Raw genomic sequence first — 11,551 nt, 5'->3', positions numbered from 1 at the left:
TTTTTTTTTGTTTTGCACGTGACATGTGTGTGGTGTTACATTTTGTTCCCGGAATTTTCCTATTCCAATATTTCGTTCTAAATTTTCCGCTCCGTTTCACCCGTTTTGGTTTATTTTACTAAATTTCATTTGATATAATAATTTCAGATATAATAATTATTATTATATTTAATATTAAATTATTATTTTACAAAATTTCATTTGATCCATCGTGAATTAGATATATTTAAAAAAATATAATATGTTTATAACATTTTTATAACAAGTTTTTTTTTAGAAGGTACAACAAATCTTAAATGATAGATTATTATTGGTTGTTATTGTTGGAGCAAAAAAATAATACTAGTGTTAGTTTTAAATATGAACTAATAATAATAAACCACCTATAAATTTTCAAAATAAGGATTATTTAATCAAATTAGGAGTATTTTTGACATTTTTCAAAACTATAACTAACTTTCTGAATACTCTTAATAATGTTTAAATTGTTTTATTGTGATTGGTGAGAGGTTAATTTGTAAAACTCTTGCAGCAAATTTGTAGTACTAGTACCTAACATTTCTATAAAAAAAATTACACGTTGGCTACTATCTCTCTTTATCATGTTTTTTACTCCTTAGTTACCCTTACCGTCACTATAGCTTCTAATTAATTGTAGCTCTTTTTTTTTTATACAAGATAGCTCTTCAAATGTTCAAACGATTGCCAATTAGTTTAAACGACTTTTGGTAAAGATCACTTATAAATGACAGAATAACGTTTTATAAAGCTCAACCTTACCAAAGAAACGTTACTTACTAAAAAAAAAAAAACCCACTTAGAAGCTATTATCGAAAGTAACGATTCTACTCAACTATCCAATTCAATAAAACTTTCTTAAGGGAAATTGTTGTATTGTATAAAATTTTTCCTTTCTTGAGTATTGGAATCAACGCATTTATTTCTATCAAACTCATATATTTTAATATCATCAAATAGATTTATTCTATTGCCCTTGAGGTACTATCAACTATCAAGTAAGATGTTTCAATCTCAAAAAAAAAAGTAAGATGTTTGTCTTGATATCTCGATGTACATAACGACTTTTGGTTTGCTCATGGATGTATTCAAGATCTCTAGCAGCATCAAGAGCAATCCGAACTCTCATGATCTAAGAAAGTGACGTATGATCCTTTCACAGCCTTTGAAATGAGTGATTTGATCTAATATATTATGATTGTTGGGTCATCCCCTTAAAAAATTCATAAAATACTAATTGCACTTTTAGAAATATGCTTGATTTTTGTAAAAACTAGATATTACATATTAGAATGCATCATTTTGTGACCGTAGTCAAAAGAAATTACCTAAACTAGAATTTACCAAACTTAAAATTACTCATACTTCTGAAAGTCATGATTCTTCAACAATACTTATTTGAAATCTTTTAATTATATATAAGGCATAAGGATTTAAGCCTTAATTATTGTGCTTAATTTAGCTTCAAAGTAAGACAAATTATAAAGTAGTAGAAAATTAGTTACTAGGGAAGTTATGAGAAAACTTTTGGTGGTAATGTTGGAGTTATTAATCCTTACTCTTGTGGAAGTAGAAGCTAATTACTTGGCCAAAATGAGCATTTGCCCATTTCGTTCAAAAGATATACTAGCAAAATACCTTTATTCTGAAATTATTTAGCAAAATGTTCCTGTTTTAAAACTTGAATTTTAGAAAATCGAGTTTCAATGAAAATTTTGATTTGATGAAAATCGAGCAATGTAAGAAATTTTACATGGAACTCGAGTTCCATGTATTTTCTTTTTTAAGTTTGATTTCACATAACTCGATTTTCAAAAAATTGAGTTTTTCATTGAAACTCGATTTTTAGAAAATCGACTTTAAAACAGGAGCATATTGTTAGATAGTTTCAGAACATGAGCATTTTGCTAGAAAGTTTTGGCGACAGGGACAAATGCCCATTTTGGCCCTAATTACCTTGCCTCTACTTTTCTTCATCCTTCTTCACTTTCAATCTTGCTTTCTCATCACTCTAAAATTGATAATGTTGAAAAACCATTTCAAAATTGTCTAAAGTTTTTTTTTTTTTTTTTTTTTTTTTGAAGGTTGTGAAGATAGGCTAAGAAAAAAAAGGAGTATCGAAGGCTATGGAATATGTATTCTTAGGAGTTTTCGACAGTGCATGAATAATCCATTGCATCAAGACGACCCAATGTATCATAAAACTGCACTGCATAATAGAACATAAAGGCATTGATTTTGCACGTTGTTTATACAGATCTTACATAGAGCATATAAAAAACAATTAATACATTGTTTGTGCATAGAAATCAAGACTCCAATTTTAAATTTGGTAAATAATTCCTCATTCTTCTCTCTCTCTCTCTCTCTCTCTCTCTCTCTCTATATATATATATATATATATATATATAAGAACAAGAATGGACAAATGTCAAAAATATATTTATAGATAACTAATGGCATAGCTTAGGTCCAAGTCACTCGTAATATATTAAGTCTATCGGCCCTAAACATGGGACTAAAAGTCTATTTGGAATTTACTTATTTTGCTTAAACTTAAAATTTTTTGCTGAAAATACTATAGATAAAGGTAAAAGTTAGTTGAAATAATACAGTGGAACCCATGAATAGTACCAAAAAGTGCAGTGAGACCCCATAAATAGTAGCAAAAATAAGTTGAATAGTAAAATAAGTTGGCAAAATTAAGCCATGCCAAACGCACACTAAGATTATGTAATTAGCCTCATGAATTAAGTAGGATTTGAACTTAGTTTTTAGACTAATTTGTTTGGGATTCGCTTATTTTGTTAAAACTGAAATTTTTTTGCTGAAAGTACTGTAGATAAATGTAAAAGTTAGTTGAAATAGTATAATGAAATCTATGAATAGTATTAAAAAGTGTAGTAGAGCCTATGAATAGTAGCAAAAATAAGCTAAATAGTAAAATAAATTAGTTTTTTTTAATTTGGTGCCAAACGCACATTAAGAACTAATTAAATTTTATCCCATGGACAAAAGTCTTAACTCATGATCATTGAGGGGTTGTTTGGTTTTTTTTTTTTTTTTTTTTTTTTCATCACTCATCACTCTTCACTTAATTTTCATCACTCTTCACATAAAATACCCAAATTTCCTAACCCCACACGTTTGGCACATATTTTCAGCTTCTCATCACTCAATTATTTCTACTGTTTTGTGGGACCCACACACTGACCACACTGACCCAAAGAAGACTTTTCTCTCCTTTTTTTTCTTTTTCCCTTGACTCTTACATCTTTTTTTTTTTTTTTTTTTCTCTGGAACAGCTGCGAGATCGGGAGGCTGAGCTCGTGAAATCGACTTGCCTCTCCTTTTTTCTTTTTCCCTTTGTCTTTCTCTGGAACAACTGCGAGATTTGGATGTTGAGCTAGTGAAATCGACAGTTTTGGGTTTGAGCGAATGAGGTAGTTGAAGCTTGGTTATAGGGAAGGGGTTATAGGGAAGAGAGGAAGTGGGTTTTGGTGGGGTTTTGGAGAAGCAGTAGCGGCGAGGGAGATGGTGGCAGCCACGGAGGATGAGGGACTCAGCTATGGAGTCAGACCCATGGTGAAACCCATTTCTCCTTTTCCTTACATCTACATTGTTGTTTTGTATCTATACTTAGATTTTGCTTTTGCTTTTAAGCTTCACTGTTTGTTGACTTAAGGTCCGTTTGGATAAAACTTATTGCTGAAAATTGAAAACTGAAAACACTGTAGCAAAATAATTTTTAAATGTGTGAATAGTGTTGTGGGACCCATTTTTAATATTTTTTTTCGAATAAATAGTGCACAAACACTAATGAACAGTACACAAACACTAATGAACAGTGCACTGTTAGTGCATGAACAGTGCACTGTTAGTGCATGAACAGTGCACTGTCTCCTCCTAAAAGTTGTTGCGCGTGAATCAAAAAAAAGAAGAAGGGAAAACTGAAACGTGAAACGCAGCTCAAACGTGGATCCAAATGGGCAATTAATTTAGCAGAAAGTGAGTTTTTGTTTTGTGGCCGTTGGATTGGAATGATTGGTGGCAATGGAATTTTTGTGGGTGTGCGGATGAACATGATTATGGGTTTGATTTTCTGAGTTTGAGAAATTAGTACCCATGTGTTTTTTTTTAAAATTTTTTTTTATATATAAAGTATATTTGGTGTTTTAATGAAGAAGAAAAGAAAGAAAAAGAATGAATAAGAAAAAGGTGCGCTTGGTGTGACTTTGCACTAACAGTGGGTCCCATGTATGTGGGTTTAATTACGAAAATGCCATGAAAACTAACTTTTGATAACTTGAAAACACCTAAAATGTGTTTTCAATTTCTATAACTCATTACTAAAAAATTAGAAAATTAAGTGATGGAAACAAAAACTGAAAAACATCCCCAAACAAACCATTCAGCCATGAGACCCACATATTTTGAATTATGGGTGATGGAAACTGAAAATCCAAACAGCCCCTGAAGTTCCACTTCAAGTAAGACTACATAAACAAAAATTTGTAGAATTCGAAATATTTTAGAATGCTTAGAGAGTGACAAGTCACCAAAGGTAGGAGTCCATAAATCTAAAAATTAATATGAAAACTCAAACATGAGACTGCTAAGATGACATACAAGACATTCTAGCTAAGATATGTGATTTCTAGAATCATGTATATCGTTTACGAATGGCAGTACAAATGTACAAGGACTCTAATTTTGAGTGGCTATATCTAACTTCTTGTAAATCTTTTTTTATGAAAAAAAAAAAAAAAAAAAAAACTTCTTGTAAATCTAAAAATATTTAGATTCAAACTCTTTTCAGAGTTTTGAATGCATACTTTAGGATAAAACTCATTTCATTTTATAATTTTATAGTTAAGACCCATCGGTTTGTAGTTAATACATATTATTTTTGTAAGGACACAAGTCGAACCTTCAATCCACAATTAAAAGGGAATGGGCTTGAAAGACCCTTTACAATAAATTTGTAGAGAATGGGCTTGAAATCTAGATTTTGAGGGTGGTTCAAACAACAAATAATGAACGGGCATCGGGCCCAATGGCACAAATAAGGAATTATCTATAAGAATATGAATGAAAACTCTTCCTCGGACACAATCCGAGGATAGTTTATAGTATTGCTTCTCAAGGGTGATTACAATTATAGATCATTAGATTATCATATACTATTCTTTCTTCTTTCTCAAGAAAAAAGCCTCCCTCTTCCGAAGGTCTTTTTTCTTATTTATACTTCCTCTTCTCCTCTTTATCGTCTTCCACCTCATGGTTGTCACACTGACTTTGGATACTTGTCCCATCAAATTTCCCCGAAGTCCTCTAGGATTAGGAACCAAGTTCCAAACCTCATGCTCAGGTATCCTTTCCCCATTAATGCAGTCAGTATATCAATTACAGAGTTTTTAATGTGTGGACGGTGGTAGCAGCTTTACCTTAGATACTTCACCGTTCTTCTACTGTCCTCCACGTGTACTGTGTCTTTCCGTAGCCATAAGATTTTTTATAACATAGCTTGGGGATATTAAACCTCCTTCCTATGACCTCGGCTTTAATATCCGAGGACGAATATATTCCTCGGACACAATTGTTCACTCGTTTATCACATCTTTACCTGACATTTTCTTTATGAGGTACATTTATGTACTCCTAGATCATTTGATGTCCTCGGATTGAGTTTTTAGCCCAATAGACTTTATTGGGCCATCCTTTGTAAATTACTGGATCTAATGTCCCTACAATTTTCATCAAAGAGAGCTGAAAACTTCTTAATATAAATGATTACTTGTTAACTATAAGCATTCAATAGACATAATTATTGGTACATCAAACAAAAAAACTTTTAATGTTATCTTACTTGCCTTTTGTGTTTCACATTTTTAATGTGTTATAGTTTCAGATTCAATTGTAGGAATCTTAGAGTTGGAGCTATCGCTAGACTTATTTTATTTTATTTTATTTTATGCATTTATTTATGTATATAAAAAATTAATATCATAGGCAATTGAACGTTAGATCGAATTGTAAGGATTTGTCCTTTGTCTAGTTATTTTAAATTTAATTGTACACATGTATGTGAATTGATCATTCAGGGAATGCTTGGTTTGCCAGGATGTTACATTATGCCATAATATTACGCTATTGTAATTTTATATTAATGTAATCTCAATACAATAAGATAACATTATATTGTTTAGAAATGTGATAAGATTAAAGTGATGTGATATATTTTGTAATTTAACGTTATGATAATACTAGCATGTAATTCTATGCAAACGCATGGATGCATTTAAAATTAAACAAAATTTTTATTATAAAAATATAAATAATTAGTCAAATTAATTTTTTAAAAAAACTTGTAACACATGCATTTAAAATTAAATACAATTTTTATCATTAAATATAGATAATTAATCAAAATATTTTTTTAAAGTAAACATAATTAGTCACATATTAAAATTTTTACCTAAATTTAATACTACTTATGATAATTTTTTTTCTAATTTTTTTAATAAGATAGAACGTGTGGTGATTTTTTTTATGTGGTGATTTTTATTTTATTTATTTTTTTAAAAACATGTGGTGATTTTTATTGAGTATATGTGATTTTTTTTAATTTTATAGTTTATTAATATTAGATTCTTAGTATTTTGCACTCATTAACTAACTTGACACAAAGATTAAAAAATTTAAGTAAACACATGGCACAAGCTTAAGTGGATAATTATGATGTAATTTCTACATAAATTTAGACACATGGTACAAAATTGGATTATAATTTCAAATTCTAATTCAATTTTCTCTAAATTTTACGTATTAATATATATATATATATATGACTTATAAATTTGAATTTGTTTTAGTTATATGATTATGTTTTTTTATGGTTTATTATATTAGACTCCTCGTTTTCTACACTAAATTAACTAATTTGGCACAAAAATTTAGATTAGATGGGACACGTGGTGCAAAATTAAACTCTAATTGAAATTCAATTTTTACACTAAATTAACTCACTCGACACAAAATTCTAAAATTTATATTAGATGAGATATATGACGTAAAATTAAACTCTAATTGAATTCTAATTTGCAATTTAATTAGATTTTCTCTCTGTTTTACCTACTATTATTATTATTATTATAGGTTAAAAAAAATAAAAAAAATTTTAAAATCACATCATAATAATGTGCATCATATCAAAAACATAACTCCGCCCGCACGTATAGATATTAGGGCCTTTGTAATTTAATAGCTTTTTCCTGCTCATTTTTGCGCCACGTTGCCAGAGATTTCATCGGCCTTGCCAGTAAGTTAGCCCATTGGGCCTCATTCTCTGTGTCTTTGAGACTCCAACCCATAAGCTGTATCCTTTCTTGGGTTTTTATTGATGCTGATGGGCAATTCCCCCAACTCATCTTTTGCTATCTTTTTATAAAATCGTTCTTACTTACCAAAAAAATTATCCAAAAATTCAATAGGCCTAATTTTACACTATAGATTCCTAAATAGCGGCATCATTGTTCAATTGTATCTGTTTTTTATTTTTTGAGAAGAATTAGGGCCGGTTTGACAGAGTAGTTCAAACCCACATTTTCAATTTTTAAACAACCTTACACACATTTTTACACACTTTTTCATCCACGCGTATTTCAAAAAACTACAAACAACATTATTCAAATTCTTCTATCAAACGACCCTTATTTTTATTTTTATTTTTTGAGAAACAGGAAGAATTATTCAATTTTATATATATCCATTTAAGAGTAAATATAGGAAACATAATATGATAAATATCATGCTACATATAGTTTATCATTCGCTAATGTACTACATAGTATTACAAAATCATCTTAACATATATGCTATATTATACGCAAAAGTTTTCCACAGTATTTAGGGAATTTGTATAGTAACATGGAAATATCAACCCTAGTCCAGGCAATAACTCACACTATAAAATACAAAAAAAAAAAAAAAAAAAAAACAAGCATACTGGAAGCTGTAAACAGTGAAAAATTAACCATTTCATTTCCTATTTCACATTATATTGTTTGATAAGGTTTGTAAATGACTTACAAGGTTCAAAAATGTTTTCGAAAATATTACACATTTTAATTTATTACATGAAAGCTAGGCTCGATCTTGATCATTATTGACATGGATTGTATCATCTCAACACTAGATATATACTTCACTTTCTTCTTGATTAAAATCAATCTTATGAGTTATTCAATATCATTTCTCTTCTCCAGTTCCAGAGGTTGATAAAGAATCATCTTTGAATGGCCGATCCAACGATCCGTCATTTTCATCCCCTATATCAGGAACCTTAATATTTTCTACCTCTCTCACCACTTGTGTCATCTCAGGACGCTCCTCTGGTGTATTATCACAGCACTGCATTGCAATTTGTAGAATTCTTAGCATCCTTGGAACTGCGTTTCTTTGCATACATATCTCGAGGTCAAATACCTCAGCTGTCCATTCTTCCCTGAGAGCTCGATGAACCCAATTGCAGAGATCCACAGTGTCATTGACACCTGGTGGAGCTGTCCTTGTTGAGATCTTTCCTGTCAATAGTTCTAAAAGTAGGCAGCCATAACTCCAAACATCAAATTGTTTTGAAACTTTTCTTTTGTTTCTATATTCAAGTGATATGTATGATACCATATGTTGAATTGCAATGGGAAGTGCAAGTAAGGCCGTAGTCAGAAATGAGAACCTTGTCATTTTCATCGAACAGAACATTTGATGATTTCAAGTTACCATGGGGAACAACTATGCTTTGGCACTTATGGCCTGTTTGGAAGTTTAGAGAGGGAGGAGAGTAGAGGAGAGGAGAGTAGTGGGGAGGAGAGTAGAGTGAAATGATTACCCTCCACCTTGTTTGGATGTTTTTAAAATTAGTAAGAGAGAAGGGAGTAATTAGCCCTTCCCCTTGTTTGGATGTTTTTAAAATTGGGATGGAGAGGAGAGGAAATGATTAAATAGACAAATTTACCCATATTTGAAAATAAATTGCAATATTGGTCTATGATTAATTGGTTTGTAATTTTGTTAATTTAAAAAGGGTAAATTGGAGAATTCATTTGGTCAATAATTTATCTACTATACTCTCCTTCCAAATCTCTCCAATTTGGGGAATTAAAAATGAGGAGTTAGAGGTAGTTAAAACCCCCCCAAAACCCTCCAAATCCCTCCCCCTCCTTCCTTAAAAAACTTCCAAACAAGGGATTTAAATTACTCTCCCTCCCTCTACTCTACTCTCCCTCCTTTTTTAAACATCCAAACAGGCCATTAGTGTTGAGGTGCAGATATTCCAAGGCTCGAGCTATGCCTCGAGCAACTGATAATCTCTCATTCCATTTGAATGGAATTCGATCTCCACCTCTTTCTTCTACAATGTCCATTGATATAAAACTTTCATTTTGGTTAACAAAAAAATTAGACACAACAAATTTTACAATTTTTTTTCTTCATAATTTGTTATAAGTGATACATGATGATTAGAGTAATATCAATTTCATATAAGACCACCACTTATAATTATTATATATCAAATTACAAACAACTAGCTTAGTACATAATTGTGAATAAATTTATAAAATTTGTTGTGTCATTACAATTTTTTAAAAAAGACAATAATTCAAAATTGTATCCCAATTATAATTATATATATATATATATATATATATATATTTCTTACTTGTGGGCGTCACTAATACCACTTTTATAATCTAATATAATCGAAGTAACGTTATTTTTTTCTTACTTGTGAGAGTTGCTAATGCCACTTTTATTATGCACCCAGCAAAACAGACAATATTAACTGTTATAAAGTCACTAATGTACTTTCTTTTCTTATTGGAAATTGTTTCCTGCAGAGAAAATAAAAAAAACCAGAAGGAAACAAAGGAAGAGGCAAAGACAAAACTCACCATGTATGCGATCAAACAAATTTCCTTTCGCTGCGTAGTTATACAGCAAAAACTTCTCCTCGTTGGAGTAGTAGTAGGCAAGGAGGGGAAGCAGATTTGGGTGCTTCATATCTCCAATCATTCGCAATTGCCTTTTGAATTCCTCACTAGTCATTGGTTTCAAATCCCGTAGCCTCTTCACCACAACGCTTGGTCCACCACTTACCTTAGCCTTATAACTATTCCCGAAAATCCCTTTGCCCAATCCCTCAGCAGAAGCTCTTAGAACATCACCGATTCCAAAAGCCGGTTCATCCTCCATGAATATGAGGTTCCTGCTCTCTTCAGTAGCCACAACAATGCTCCTCTCTGCTGCCTCTATAATCTTTTCTCCTTCCCCGGCTTCTTCTTTGTTTGCTTCGTTCAACATCTTTTTTACCATCTGAGCTTTTTGGCAGTACAGAATTAATAGCAAAATCACAGCTGCTATAAGAATAACAACGAAATCAAGAAAGATATTCTTAACGATATCTCCATTTGAGTTTGGGGGAGAATTTCCAGAAGGGGGCTCTCCTGTGCCATTTATAGAGCGGCTGGTAGTGGTTAAGGGTGGACCATACAACCCAGGATTACCAGAATATGAATCAGAGCCAAATGATTGGAGAGTTTGAGTTTTTGGGATTGAACCAGTGAGATTGTTATTTGAGACATTGAAAAATAGTAAGCTAGACTGGTTAAATTCTGGGATTGTACCTGTCAAGTTGTTATCTTGAAGCTGCAATGACTCCAAGACACTAAGACTTAAAAGAGAACCTAGAAACAACCCGTCTAACTTGTTGCCTGATAGATTAATAATCCTCATCTTGTGATTGAAGGAGAAATTCATTACATTTCCCCAAAGAGCATTGTTCTGGAAGCTCAGGATAATCAACTCAGGGAAGTTCATGAATTCATTAACATCGACTTTCCAGCTTAGCCCCATATCGTTCAACTCTCCAATAATATGACCCTTAGTGGAACACTGAATGCCATACCAAGGGTAAGCAAGATCGCAAGGATCACCCTTCCATCTTTCATTTAGATTAGAGTTATTAAATATGGACTTGAGAACATAAAGGGCATTCTTCTCATCAGGATCAACAGATGGAGTCCCTCCTTGGCCTAGAACGTTTCTGTATAACAATAGAAAAACTGTGACTATAAGAATCTGTTCGAGAAATTGAGCAGAACCCATGATGCATTTCAGGGTGAAAAAAACTGTATTGGCTGTCTGTGCTGCACGGAAGTCAACAAGTAGAAATGGTATTTGGCCTAGGAATGTGGCTCGATGAATTCGTAAAGATATCCTCATTATTTCCATTGTAGCGAACGGTTTCTTTTGTCTAAGACAATAAAAAGGGCAATGTCCAACTGTTTCTCTTGGATATTCTTTTGTGAAGAATCCTAGGATTAAAAAAGGCTGTTGTTTAGTGTTCTTTTATGAATGAATGTCAGGTTGGATGTACATGTATGTTTATATGTGATATAATTTATGAAATCTTGGCAAGTTCTTGCCTCATCCTGCAAAATAATATATAACATGGGTAGATTTTTTGTTTTTG

The 11,551-nt window shown here is 31.7% G+C and overlaps 1 pseudogene; it reads right to left on the bottom strand.

Moving 5' to 3' along the window:
- Window positions 1–8,268: 8,268 nt before the first annotated feature.
- Window positions 8,269–11,310, bottom strand: LOC142644049 (leucine-rich repeat receptor-like protein kinase PXC1; annotated as a pseudogene).
- Window positions 11,311–11,551: the final 241 nt, after the last annotated feature.

Source organism: Castanea sativa, chromosome 7 (genome assembly GCF_040712315.1).
Source record: "Castanea sativa cultivar Marrone di Chiusa Pesio chromosome 7, ASM4071231v1".
NCBI lineage: Eukaryota > Viridiplantae > Streptophyta > Magnoliopsida > Fagales > Fagaceae > Castanea > Castanea sativa.
Note: the sequence above shows the minus strand (reverse complement) of the source record. Positions and strands in the feature narration are given on the sequence as shown.